The sequence below is a fragment of the Platichthys flesus genome, chromosome 1, assembly GCF_949316205.1.
Source record: "Platichthys flesus chromosome 1, fPlaFle2.1, whole genome shotgun sequence".
In the NCBI taxonomy this organism is placed as follows: Eukaryota; Metazoa; Chordata; class Actinopteri; order Pleuronectiformes; family Pleuronectidae; genus Platichthys; species Platichthys flesus.
This window is the reverse complement of record NC_084945.1, coordinates 19135723-19150742: the sequence shown is the minus strand read 5'-3', so window position 1 is coordinate 19150742 and position 15020 is coordinate 19135723.

Here is a 15020-nt window from a genome sequence, read left to right as displayed (position 1 = left end):
ACACATTTAAAAAAACTTGATTCCACATGATACATGAGTGTTGGGGTGAGTGTGGCTCCATCCAGGCGCGAGTGCTTATGCAGGGAGGCAGGCCCAGGTATCGCCGTTACAGTGGTGTTGTGCTATGCGGTGGTGTGCATGATTATCGACCAGCGTGTCATGCAGGATAAGGCCCAGTGTGCCTCTGTTGACTGCTTTGCGGTCAGCACTGCAGGGAGCAGGATTGTGGTTAGCCTACAGACAGCCAAGGCTGTGTAAGAAGATCAGTGTGCGTGTGTTTGTGTGTGTGTGTGTGTGTGTGTGTGTGTGTGTGTGTGTGTGTGTGTGTGTGTGTGTGTGTGTGTCATCTACTTTGTGCCCTTTCTCTGTTGTCTTCATGCTTTGTGTCTCTGTCCTTTAGATCATTTTCTTTCTTATTACTTTAGTAACTTTTGTCTTTATTATTCTTTGTTCTCATTCAGTTGCCCATCTCCCCCTGCCGTGCCATTTACAAACACACTGGTAGAACACACACATGTGCTTTTACCATTGAGTCATGTGGAAGCGCCTTCAAACAATTGATAATGCACCTGCACTGTGGTTCCATACTCGTCCATACTTCAATATGCATACTTCACAGACATGAAATGTAATATATAATACCTTAACCCATCAGACTCTATCTTCTTTTTTTTTTGCCATTTTCTTTTTCATCCCTGCTACAGACACACACACAGTTTGTATTTCTATCTTAGTGAGGACACTCATTGACATAATACATTCCTTAGCCCCTTACCCTAAACTTAACCATCCAATCTAAATGCCTGACCCTAACCAGAAACCTAATTCTAACCCTAAAACCAAGTCTTAACCCTCAAACAGCCCATTGGAGAAGTGAGGACCAGTCAGAATGTCTTCACTTTCCAAAAATGTCCTCAACCTCTAGGGTCTATGCTTAAAATGGTCCTCATAAATATGAGTACAGGGACTGTACCCCCCCCCCCCCCCCCCCCCCCCCCCCTCACACCACAGTGACCACAGATGCATGCAGGAGTTGGGCCCTGTGGCTGGAGCTAATGGATGGCTCTCATAAATGGCATGGAGCTTTGCACAGGGGAGGCAGAAATGCGGTGTTTGCCATGCTCTGATTCTTCCTTGTCCTGATGATAGCACCCGTTCCAGAGAGCTTCATCAATTCTTCATGGGACCCGGTGCTAAACACAAACAATATCTGACGGAGGTTTGCCACAGGCGTGCTCGGAGCACCCTGAACCTCCTCTGCCTCTGTCCCCTCTCTGTATGTTTTGCAAGCTTGAGCAGTTCTGATACGGTCGCGGTGGAACGGGGACATCTTATTCAACATTTAGTCGATTGTTTGATGAGATGTATTTAACCTCGACCGGGCTTGATTCTAGTCATGACACACTGGAGCTATTGATTGTGGTTTTGTTTGTGTTATTACACTTTTGGAGGTTTTTTTAATTCCCCCGACACAAAGATGAACATAGAATACTGATGCCTGTCTGCACCTCTGTGTTTTAAAGTTCCTTATTTACAGGTATGAAATTGACCTGAATATAGAAACATTTATAAAAACATTCTAATAAATAAATAAAATGTATTAACATATAAATATATATATTTGATAGGAGAACCCATGAGTGAGTGATCACAGATCTTTAGATGGTTGATGTTGACATAATTTAACTTCCTGATACAAAATAATATGAGCTGCTCAAGTCTTTTTAGTTTCAAGTTGTCTGTGTTTAAAAAGCATCAGCAAAAAAAATCAGCATACACTTCGTCATGCTTCTGTCCGTTTCTCTTGCAGTGACGTTCGCGTCATGTTGAATGAATTTGTTTGAATAACATCCAGAGCCCGAATACTGAATCAGTTTTTATCAAACGCTCCTAAAGCACCTTAATTTATGCCACTTCATACATTACAGGACCTGAGGCACTTCTCCCTGTCTTCCAAATGAGGCCTATTTGCATAATTTGTTTGCCAAACACATCCAGGCATCAATAATCCTGTTCAGATTAGGCGAAGTTATATCCGCTCCTGTGCTCTGAGTGGGAATATTGGTTTATTATGTCAGTCTTGACAGATTTTAATTTTCTGGATTTTAGACCTTAGTCTTAAATATGATAAAATATTACATACAAGGTATTAAATATGTTAAGGTAGGTCTTAATTATGTTAATGATAATTTAATGCTACTTCTATCGCTATTCAAATTTTGTTTTTTAAGACAAAAGGTTGTGGCAGCATGTATAGTTTGTAATATCTGTGCGTTGCAAATCTTTCTCAATGTTGTAGATATAACCATGCTGTATGAAAACCACTAACGAGACTACATTCTGCTTGGCAGTGGGAAAGACTGATTACTGTCTTTGCTTGTGGGTTGCGAGAGAACGTGGCGTGTCGAGGGTTATTCTATTATGGCGCCTTCACCTTATCTTTAATTAAGTGTCAGTTATTCAGAGACTCTGATCTTCCTTCATATCTGTCGTACTTGATATAGGACTTATTCGCTATCCAATTCATTAAAAGGTCTTAGATTTAACTTGTTGAACCCTGCAGATCTTATTGTCGTTTTCTTAAAACAAACAGCTGTATGGTAAATTTGATATAAAATGTGCTGCCCTAAGACATGCACTGAACTAAGAATATTCTCCTGAAATGATCTGAAAGGTTCTGGCAATGCAAACGACCAAGTCAGTTGCTGCGGAGTCCGGACATACTTAGGAGTTTCTCCCGTTGGCGCTCCAAGTAAAAACTTTAGATAATGTCAGAATGAGCCCTGTGAGAATACAGGTAGAGATTAGCCCTGAGTTTCACCGCGACCTGCATTGATGAAGTTGGTTATTGTGAATATGTATATGACATGTCCGACCAGAGAATCTCCTGCTGCGTTCTCCGTATGCGAAAAGGCAAACTCCAGATAACATCCGGATCCAATCGATCTAGTTCATGTCTGAAAAGGCTACATAGTAAGAGAATTGATTTTAGTTCTCCTGTGGTGACCTCACTCATCTGTCTCTGCTGTTGATGGCCGATGATGAGTGCGGTGAGATCAGATGTGTTACTCATTCATTTTCTCGGACGAAGCAGCAATTTATTTTACTCAGCGGAGGTGATAGCTCTCAGTCACTCTGTATTAGTTCTACAGGACCCTGTTATAACAATGTAAATTATTTTCCGATGTGGAAAACATATGGAGCTAAAAAAAACACCTTAAACTGATAAACATCAGAAAAACTACCATCAGAGATCCGCATTCAAGTGTTGTGTGTTGTGTATTAAAACCTGTTTACTTGTCAACATTATTCTACTATTGTTTACTGACCAGGTGACCACTAAAGAGGCAGATTATAGAAAATCACATTTCCTGTCTCCTCCTCTGTAGCTGTTGCGTCCCCCATCCTCTCAGCGGGGCCCCTCATTCATTACCTGATGGGTGCTCACCGGCACGGCCCCCTTCCCACTCTTAACCAGCATCCATAATAAGGAGCTGTGGTGGCACGGACATCTTTCACTAGTTGACTAGTCATTAACTAAAAGCATTGTGGAGCTTTACTCCCAATTACCACTCCCCTCGCTGCTCACATAAATCACACATTGTCGTCTTTCACAAGCTCACGATTTTCCCTCTCTCTCTCTCTCTTTCTCTCTCTCTCTCTCTCTCTCTCTCTCTCTCTCTCTCTCTCTCTCTCTCTCTATACAGCTTGCTGCCTGCTCGCCCGCTCACCCACTCACACGCTCTCTTTCTCTGCTTCACAGGGGACTTCAGTGACCAGCGCACTCTCTGGATGCTGCTGTCGTGCCATTATGAGGAGTAACTTTACCTCCCAACCTGTCCTCCTTTATATCGAGTGCAAGCAGTGGGTTGATTGCAGGAGGTTTAGGCCAGAGCAACAATAGAGACCTCATCGTTTAAGCTGTTATGATATTTTAATGGTCTTCTATTACTGCATCGTTATCCTAAAAGCCAGCAGTCGCTGCTGTGGACTCTCGCTTTCATATCACTTTCATTAAAAGCAGGCCAGGATCATTTGTAGTGGCATTTAAGTCATTTGTTGTGTGTGTGTGTGTGTGTGTGTGTGTGTGTGTGTTATATAAAGGAGACTCGCTGAGGTGCAGTGTATTTTTATCTGGATCATCGATCTGTTTCAACCTTCCCTCCTCTGCTCCTGGGTGTAGAAGCCTTGACCTTCAGTGTGGGAGGTATCAGTGAGCCATGTGACCTCCGCTCTGGGCCACTGCCGCTACACCACTCTCTCACACTCACACATACACACACACACACCTGCTTACAAATGCAAAAAGTCATTGACAGTGTGTCATAGATAACAGTGATAACAAAAAATGCCATGAAAGTATAGGAATTTAGGTGTAAAGTTCCCTCTTCAACCAGCAGTCCGCACTGTCCGGATCGCAATTGCCGCCCACACAGAGGAGAATCTCTTCCCTTCTTTTCACGTGAAAACACAACCCCCCACACACACACACAGACGAAGGGGGCCAGGGTCTCGAAACACAAGATTTCTGTTGTCTTTGTTTGTCGTCAGCACCTTCTCAGGCGGTTGAGGTTTCGCCTTATCCGGAATCAGCCGAGCGCTGCAAAGGAGGTACGTCTGTGTGTGTTTTCGTATCAGAGAGTGAGTATGTGTAAGGTATTGTGTGTCTAAGTGTGCGCAGGGTGAGCAGGCTGTGCCTGTGTTTTTTTTTTTTTGGTGTGTGTGTGTGTTGGGGAGAAGGTGGAGGGCTCAGTAGCTGAAGGGCCCTGTATTGATGTCCGCTGCCTCCCCCCTGAGGCCCAGCTCTGTGGGATAGTGTGTCAGTAGGACAAAGACATGGCGCCATCCGTCCTGCTCCACGGGCCAGTAACTAGAATTAATTACAAACCAATCGAATCCGCTGCAGCCAATTGGTAAACTAATTGGTAATTTCAGCTGCCCATCTACTCATGGATGGGCATCTAGCTGTGGCCAGTGGTGGTGGTGTTCGAGGTGGGGGCCACTCAGATGGACTTTTGTTCTCTGTAGCCGGGCCCAAATATAGTCTACTGTAGTTACAGTGTTACTGAAATCACTGAAGACTCCATGAACCATGACTTCAGTCTGTTCAAGCCAAGGCAAACTTGTTTATTTAGTTTTTGACTTTCCATTTAGCGTTCGGATTATTAGAAATTGTAAAAAAAATTGAAAGTATAATATGTAGTAAATATGAATTAGTACATACATTTAAAGCAGACTCCATTTACACCTGGTGTTTCGTATCCAGAAGAATCCAAAATATCCCAGATATGAATGTTACAATCTTGTGCATTTGGAGTGAGAGACTTTGCTTAAGCCAGTGGAGGATGGCGAAGGTCTCGTGTAGATAGGATAACGGTCTGGTGAAAAACTATTTATATGCCTCAGCAATATTTGTGGTCAGAGGCTTGATGCTTCCTTTGCATTAACTCGTTGATTTTCCGCACAGGAACCAAGGTCTGAATAAAGTTCAATGTGAGTCTTTTTACCCCCCCAAAAGTTCCTGAACAGGGGGGCAGTGCCTTTTCGAAAGTAAAACAACCTTTGGGGTGGGGCTTGCAGTATTTTCAGCGCTGATTGGTTGGGTACTGAAGCATGGAAATTTCTGGCGGTGAAGTGTCATGGTCATTGCAACCTTATAAAACACCTTTTTAACATAACTTATAATTTCATATGCTGATCATGGACTATGACTACTTCAAACGAATGTCTACGGGGAAAGAAATTTATTAAATAAATTGTTATGTCCATGAGGTCAAAGGTCCACTTTACAGTGACATCATTATGTTCTGTAAATGAACTTAATACCTTCTATTAAAATCGATGAATTCTTTGTCTTGGAAGACATGGATGTAAACTGACTATTGACATATTGGCGGGACAATACAACAGCTAAGTGTTAAAACTAGTTACATTATGTTTGTGAATTATTAGGGTAACGAAAAACACTGCTTCCGGAGAGTCAAGCTTAATTCTTGAAATATCACTTTTCAGTGCTTCTGCTAAACAAACCATATTTTACCCACCTCGATTGAAGTGTGGTGGCAGCAGAAATCTCAGGCGAGGTGTATATGGTCAGAGGCTGTTCGATCATTTAACAGGATCTTCAGTTTAAACCCACTGAACCCTTAAGTGAGAAAATATGTTTTTCGTATATTGGGTTAACTAACCCTTTTTAAAATGTTCTGGATCCCTCCGAGTCATATATTATTTAAACAGACAGCACTGGGCAGGACATGCTCCACTGGCCCTCGTTGTCTGTGTTGTAGAAGTGGTGGACGTGAGGTTCAGGTTACCTCCCGCACCGTCGTGGCCTGGTAAGAGGGGACACAATAGAGCTACTGCCCCCACTATCCCCCCAAGACATTCCCCACAAATAGCCCCATTAGCCGGGAGCGATGCCCCTGTTCTTCCAGCCCATTCAAGGATACCTTTCAGCATAAGTAATAGGTAATACCAGTGTGATGGAATCACGGGAGATAAAGCTGGTCAGAACAAGCAGTCATTTCTTGGGAGACCTTCGGCCTACTTGCGATTTCCTTCCCCAATGATGCTGTTCATCGCTCCTGTCTTTGGATAGCGGAGAAAAGTTCTCAGAAAGGACAGCTGTCTGTTTTTCAGCGAGCCGTCAACATGTCTGGCTCTTGCAGTTTGGGAGGAAGTGCATGAGGGAGGATGAAAGCATGTCACGGTGCCAGGTTTCTGCAGGAACATCAATCTCCCAATTAGGCCTGAAATAACCTGGTCTGACCTGACACTTCCTGTTTGCCAGGGGAGGAGAGAGAAAGAGAGAAGAGCAGGACTGAGAGGCAGAGGGACAGTGTGAGAAAAGAAGAATTAACCTGAATGGGGGAGAGAGAGAGAGAGATACCTGACAAACACGTGTATGTCCTGAAGTTGTCATTTACATACTGTGCATGTGTGTGTGTGAGTTCACTTTTAGACCAATTTCAGAGAGTTGGGACAGCATTGAAAAGTAAGCGGAAGCAGTTTACAGAATTATTTGTAGTCTTTGCCTACAAAGACACAATGTTTAAACAACGAGGCACAATTTGCTTGTAGTAATGCTGTCATGATAATACAGCAGCAACGAAATGAACTAAGTAAACTGGTTAATTCTGATCAAATAAAGAGTACTGTATTCAAAAACGTTAGTGGATACATCAACGTCAGACACAAGCTTGTCTACAAACCAATCAATGTCGATTATAGGTCGACAAAACCACGACATACATTTGTCATAAAATAATCTCTCTCTGAATTGCAATGTGAAACTAAAACTAACCAGATCAAATGTAAACAATGTTACAAACAAGTGAACCTTGTTTCGGACAATTTTCTGGACGTTCAGTTGTGAAAGCGCCCTAAGTACTGGATACGTATTTATTTTCCTCTCATAGTGCAGTTGGAATGCTGAGCACGATCAAAGTGCCTATGTCAGGCTTTGGCCAAGAGTTACCGCAGCAAGGTATAAATCTTCCCTAAACTCTTCATCTGCAAACATGTCAATTCTCTCATGAGTCAACATTGTGTCTGACCAGGTAAGGCTACTAAAGTTTACAAGAAAAGTACACACACGCACAAACACACACACACACACACACACACACACACACACACACACACACACACACAAACACACACACCTGTGTAACTTGCATCATAAACGTGGCTGGTCAATGGGCTGAGCAGTATTTCATGGTAATCCACCAGTTTATTGGCTTAAACAAAATGACCAGTACACTCATAAATTGATTAAGACACAAAAGTGTGGGCTTTTAAGTGTAGGCAGCCCCTCCCCCAAATCGAGCTTTTAGCACAGACTCTTCATTGATTGTTTTACTAGTGCTCTGCATTGGTTCTGCCTTTTTGTTTCCCATATGGGATTTAACCTGGTTTACTAATGTAAAATGTATTTTACATGAGCTGGTTTGTAGGATTACATAGATTCACAATAGGGAGACCATCACATTAACTGGCGCTGCTTCAGGAAAGCTTTCTACTGATGAGAGCTAATTCTACTCTGTAACTCAAAAGGAAAATAAGCATTTCCATTTAAGTATGTGTAGTTATATGTATATTCTTTTTTTGTATCTATGATACTGGGGTGTCAGTCCCGATCTTGACTCTGTTCGCCACTGTCAAAACTGTTTTCATATAGCCCCTATTGGATTTATGGTTTATAGGATAACAGAAAATGTGACCTGAACTACAGTAAATTTGACAAAATCTGTGGCCACAGAAGTGTCAGGTAGGAAAGTCGGTTTTAATGAGATCACAGGTTATTGTTTCTGAAATCCAAACTTTCTCTCCCCCTGTATAAAACGTGGATTTTGCTTTAGGTTGGTTTTCTCCGAGAGATCAAGAGTTTCCACCTATTAAATTAAGCTGATCTGTGCAGGATAAACAGGAATTTCAAACCAGATTAGTGGCACCTTCCCCTCTCAGATGCCCAGTCTGCACCGTTAGGATCTCCCAGTTAGGCCTTTGGAGGAAAGATGGATGATCAATGGCTTGTCTGAAAATCATTTGTTTAATCTGATTTGTAGGGATTTTCTCTCCTTCAGTAGCGGAAACGGTGGATGGCTGCGAGAAAAAAAACTGTGGGGGGAGTCGGCCGAAACACTGACCCAATATGGACATTATTCTGAAACCTGACACAGCAGGAAATAGATATTGATCATGATCGCTGCGACGGGGGGGCAAAGAGAAGAGCTACCAAGAAGATCCTTCTAGAGATGGCCTAGCAGTCTTCTGTACTGTAGACAGACTGCGATGTGATTTTCTTCGTGTTATCAGTTTAGCCATATTCCGTCTACAAACCAGGGTTAGAGTGTCAAGTATACACAGCCTACCAAAGTGATGATTATAGTTTGTCATACAAAGGTCTATCGCTTGGTCCCTGAATTACAAAGAGAAACCAAAATTAACCAGATCAAATATAAACAATGTAGCAAAGACATTAGTGTCTGTTGTTGAAAATGATATATGGTATATACCCCATTCTCTACATTATGATGTTGAGATAACAGGGCAGCACATACTTTTCACCACTTGCCATGAGAAGGAAATAGAGCCATATCCTCTTCTTTTCCGCATTACATCTCTTCTGGTTTTTACATTATTCACATCCCAGAAATCTGTTTGCCCAGACACTAAAGCCCCGGCTTTCAGCTGCCATTAGTGTCTGCATTTCTTTTCCTTTATAAGGCTCCTGAAACTACCTGTGATCTTGAAAAATTCATTGGAGGGGCCAAATGCACCAACCAGTCATGCATGTAAAAAAAGAGTGGCTAATGCCCTTTCAGAATAGCCCAGTTAACCACGATAACAGCCGAACTGGCTTTTTGGGGTTATGTTTCATTCAGGGCTCTCCTCTTGACTGCCCTCGCACATCTGCCTGACTCTATCTAACTCTGGCTCTGTAGCCTATACTGTCACTGCTTCAGGAGGAAGAAGAACATAGAACAATGCAACAAGCTGGTGCTTATTTTGGGTAGACTGCATCTAAGAGGGTCGCTGAGCATCTTCCTCTCTGGGACTTAGAGCGATAAGACCAAGAGATAGAGGCCGAGTGAAAAACAACACATAATCAAGTTATAATCCCATTATGACACCATTTTTTTGGTTTGTATAACAGCTCTTCCTCAAGACGTACACGCACAGTCACATGCACTGATGTCATTCTGCAGTTATTAGTCAATTTATTATTCATGTGAAAATGTATATACAAATATTTATTTTCTTCCACCAGCCTCATCCAGGGAATTCCATCAACATTGATCTGTACATGCAGAGACAGAAAGGATGTACACGATAACACTATGAAGAAGGAGGCACAGAGTTTAAGAATAGAGTCAATTTAATACTGTTAACTTTCAAATGTGTAGACTCAATGGAGAGTGATGTGTGAGGAAAGACATGGCATAGGAGTGTGTGTGTGTGTATGTGTGTGTGTGTGTGTAATTGTACAGATATGTTTGTGTGGTCGGTTTTGAGCCAACAACCTACAGAGTGAGGACATTCTGTCCGGTCCTCACTGTTAAGATTTGGTTTTAAGGTGATGGTTAGAATCAGGGGTTAGGGTTAGGCATTTAGTTTTGATGATAAGGGTAAGGGGCTAGGAAATGCAATATGCCAATGAGTGTCCTCACTAAGATGATGTACAAATGTGTGTTTGTGAGAGAGGGAGAGAGGGAGGGCTGGGGGGGGGGGGGGGGGGGGGGCTATGATGTCAACAGAAGATCAATACAGTATGAGAAAGGAGAAAAAGTCTGTTTGGGTTGATCATAAGGCTCATGTCTCCATGTGTAAGTTGAGAGTATCACACAGTGTGTGTTGGGCAGATTGTGTGGTCTGCGAGATGCTGGACTTAGAACACATCTGGATGGGGGGTTTCCCAGGACATTTAACAGTAGAAGTTATCTTTAGCTCCAGTGTAGATTAATGCTGAACTTTTTAATCAGTGCTGAAGTTATTGAAAGTGCTGACCATGGTCCAAACCAAGGGAGACTAAAGGTTGAAATTCAGTATAACTGACACTTCATGCTGCTTTTTGAGAGTTGTGGTTCAGTATCCACTCATATGTACAAATACATGTAATAACAAACCTAATTTCATGACATTTTATTCAAAATTCAATGAGTTGCAGTCAGATTTTTTGATGAAATATGCAACTCTCAAAACACATTGTGTATTTTTACTTGTTTATCTTGACCTCAAATGATGACTGTGTAGATGGATCTCGGCAAGTGAGGTTTCTAATTATAAAATGTATTGTAGGTTAAATGCCACAGGAAATAAACATATTTGTTTCCATGAGGTTAAATGTAAGTTTTCTTAACCTGAATGGTATAACAGGCTTCTCAACGGTCACTATTTCCATTCCCAGCAGTGAAACCTAAGACACTCTTTAATGATGCTGCTTTCTTCACAGGCTGCTGTGGCAAACTGCAGAGTGTTAGTGATAACATCTCTTAAAACATACAATGAATGCATTCGTAAAGTGTGATGAAACATGTATAAGCAAACACCCCAGCTGCTGCACAACAGACGCCTCACAACGGAGATATTTTAGCCCGGGCAGGGTGAGAGATGAGGACTGAGGGAGTGGAGTGTGGGGGGGTTGAGGAGACTCCCACAGGAGACGGTGACGCCTAAACAAATTCGATAACCTAACCTTGTTACCCCCGAGTCGCATGGCACTGGCCTCCATAACACCCCCACCTCCATTCAAAACAATAGCTTTAAGCAGACAGGCAAGACAGGCTGTGCATAATATACACACTGATGTGCACGCATGTTCACACACTGAAAGCCACAAGTGCACACACACACACACACATGCACAGGGAGTGTAATGAATGAGTGGTTGTGAATGGATGGCTGTATGCACTTAGCGCCGGGTGTAGCCAGCCTTGGCCATAGATGATGAATTGACAGCAGCTTGTAGCAGAAGCTGACAGGCCGTGTGAGAGGAGAGGAAAAGGGAGAGGAGGAGGAGAGGCGGTAAAACATGGAGAAGACACTAGCACACAGTACGACAGCGCTGAGTACAGAAGATGGTGGTGGGGAACGATTTGGAGGAGAGGAGAAGAGAGAGGGAGGACTCCGTGGGGAAGGTGATGAAGCACGCAGCTCAGGTTTCCTGTCTCTGATGTAAGGCCAGCCTGAATCGATGGCTCCACTGGGGCCCGGCCAGCACACTCCAACCTGCCTGCTCTCTCCAACCCTCACTCTCACCCTCCCTTTGCCTCCATCCTTTTTTCTCTCTTTTTTTTCACTTGCTGTTGTCATCTGTCATTTTCCCCATCTGTCTCTCACTCTTTCTAGTCTCAGTCACAACAAAGGCCACTCAAGCTTTTGTTATCTCTTTGTCACCTTAACAGACACACCAGCTCTTTTAGGGTTTTTCACTCAGGTAAAGTGCAGCCTCTCGTTCACAGCAGCACAGTCCAGTGTGAAATTAGGTCCTCTTGTACAGCCACAGTAGGACACCGAGGGCACCTACTCTGTCTCAATGAGCAATTTAGATGAAGGAGAAAAAAAACTGAATTTAAAACCATTTAAAATATCAATATTATGGGCTTGTCAATAGCATCCATGTAAGCTTGAGGCCTGACAAAATACATATTTTGTCTGAGTCTTCTGAAATGAAACACACAGCTGCGTTTTCTGTCCACGGGTATGAGCCATTTTTACCCGTTTTCATTTCAGAACTGATTTTCTCATCTGGTATTAAGGTCTAACATCTATAACACAGTTATGTTTTGATGAGATTTGGTTGCTCAGCATCTGAAATTCCCCTTTTTGCTTTAGGACTTCTTTACAAACCTAATTTAACAACCAGTTATCTTTACTGGTGACAATATTTATAAATATATAATTTTACTTCCCTTTTTAAAATACCATTAATGTGCTTTTGTTGCATTCATATAATTATTGTTTACCAAGAAATAAAGAGAAATATAGATAAAACCAAATCCCTACTTAATGTTATCTTTTTATCTTTTTTTTTTTCAATAAATTGAGTTTCAAGTTGCTTGAAACTCAATTTATGATTTTACAACTCTATAAAAAAAGAAGTGTGTAAACGTTCTTTGTTCTGGATATCATTGCACCAGTTGTAAGTGGTCTCTGTCAGGGTGGCATGTTGAGGCCCAACAGTGGTCGGCTGCCTGTCCCCTGTTACCACCCAATCTGGAGTCTCAGCCCACACTGGAAGAAACAGCGAGACCGGCCTCCTTAGATTAGTATCAATCCCTGAAGACCATTAAAAAGCCATTTGTCTCAATACAAATGGCAGCCTGTCATACGCAGCCCAAGTGTTACTTGTTTTATTTTAACCCTGTAGCTTCTCCTCTGTTGGCAACAGCACTGCTTGTGGGTCAGAGTCTCCAAGTAAATCAAAACAGCAGAACTGGTTCCCTCAAGTCACTTCTACTGACCGTTCAATTGTTCATTTGTTAATTAATTAAGTGATTTCACATGATGTTTGGAAGACTTACAGGAAAACACAGAAACCTTTTAAAAATGTTAATATCCTGGTTATTTTTATGTAAATAAGCTCAACTGATTTCACCCCATTCTAAGTTGTAGGGAAATGTTTCTGTCCAAAGACCATGTGTTGACTGCATTGCTCCCCTTAAAGTAAAAAATGAATTGAAAGGTACGGGTAGATTTTTAATGGTGGAAATCATCAGTCCACACATGTGAAAAAAAGCTTTTGTCAACACTTGCTGCTTCAATAAAAGTCACAGAATTAGTCATTACACATTTATATCATATATCCTTTGTATTTAAATGTAATTCTATTAATATTCTACAGAATACAAGCCGGTTCTGTGAGGGACCTACGTGAAAAACAACAAAAGTTTCCATAGATTTTCTGTTTATACTGGCAACAGTGGCCGTGCTGAATGAGCCCTGTCTCTCCTTGTTCTCATTAAGTCCTGTTGTTGCCCGTTAGCAGACATGAGACTGGAGGAACTATTGTTAGGTGTCCAGAGTCTGGGGTTGTCATGGAAAAACTCGAGTCTCGTCTGTCAACAGGAGGATAAGTGTTTCAAAACTAAACCAAGCGGCTCAGACAACTAGCCTCCGTATCACCTTTTACATGCAGTAATATTCTTGTCTTAAAATGTTATTTAAAGGTCTTTGGTGTGACGTGGATAAAAATGGCTTTAAATGATTAACATTAGCTATTAATACAGCAGCTAGCTTTAACTTTCTGAACAGTGTTATGTCAATGAAGGTTTTTTTACTATAGAAAAACAAATAGGAAGTTTCAACAACCAAGTTATTTAGTATTACGTCTTTAAACTAATTTATTGTTCTTAACTGCATCTTTAATTTGAGGTTAAATGCAGTGCACTGTCTGAGTGGAAGGCTGATGTGGCCACAGCCAGAAAGACAAGTGTCTGAGTGGAGGAGTCAGCTCAGGGGGTTTGGATGAAGATATATATATATATATATATATATATATATATATATATTACACAAACATGGTCCAATGTATTCCTTTAATAAAACATGTAGAAGATGGTATTGTTTTAACTATATGTTACATGAAACCTCTTGATACCAGACATTGATAAATACATGGAACTAGAATGACACTCGGTATAGCCCGTACCTCTGCCAAGGCCAAATGGTCAGTAAATTCAATAAACTTGCACTAAATTTCATTCACTCATAGATATCAGTTCCCAAAATGTGCCTGAAATTGAAAATAAAAAAATGTCTTGCATTAGCCCCCTGATCCGGATCTCCACCAAAATCAAATGGTTTCCTCTCGGACCCACTACCTCCTTCATTTAGTTTAGTTGTTTTTGTGATATCTTGCTAACTACAAGACAGAGCTAATTTAGAGATTTATACATGTTTTGTTGCTAAAATTCAAAGCAGTTTGCGAGAAAGAGTAGATTCATAATAGAAACCTCCTTCTTCGAGATATGAGGTTCAACCCAGCAGCAGAGATGATATGAGTCTTGGCAGGCTGCAGGGCAGTGAGACGACTTCTCTCTTACTGTTTGTGTGCATGCGGGGCTTCTCGTCATGGCTCGATCCAAACCTATCTGACGTCTACTTTAACCGCAGCCGACACATCAGCGCTGATGGCACATGAGAGAGCAGTCAGGACCCATCTGGCAGAGAGATCCGCTCCCTCGTGTTTGCAGTCTGCCTTCATTTCCTCACAAACACACAACGGCAGCACAGCGAGGTGCACGTCTGCGCAGGCAAGCACTGGCCCCATAAATATTTTACCTAAAAAAAAAACAAGATGTCAAGAAGCCTTGGATGAGATGCGAGCAAATAATTCATACCATCTGCTGTCAAACATGTCCTGGATCGAAGAGCACAGGGCGGTGGGGTATCTGAAGAAAGGGCACTGGAAGGAGAGGAATAGAGGGTTTTATTGTAGCGTGTGTGCTCGTCTGTGTATGCTGCCTGATGCTCTTACATGCGGTTCTGCAGTCATGCTCTTACATGTGGTAATGTAG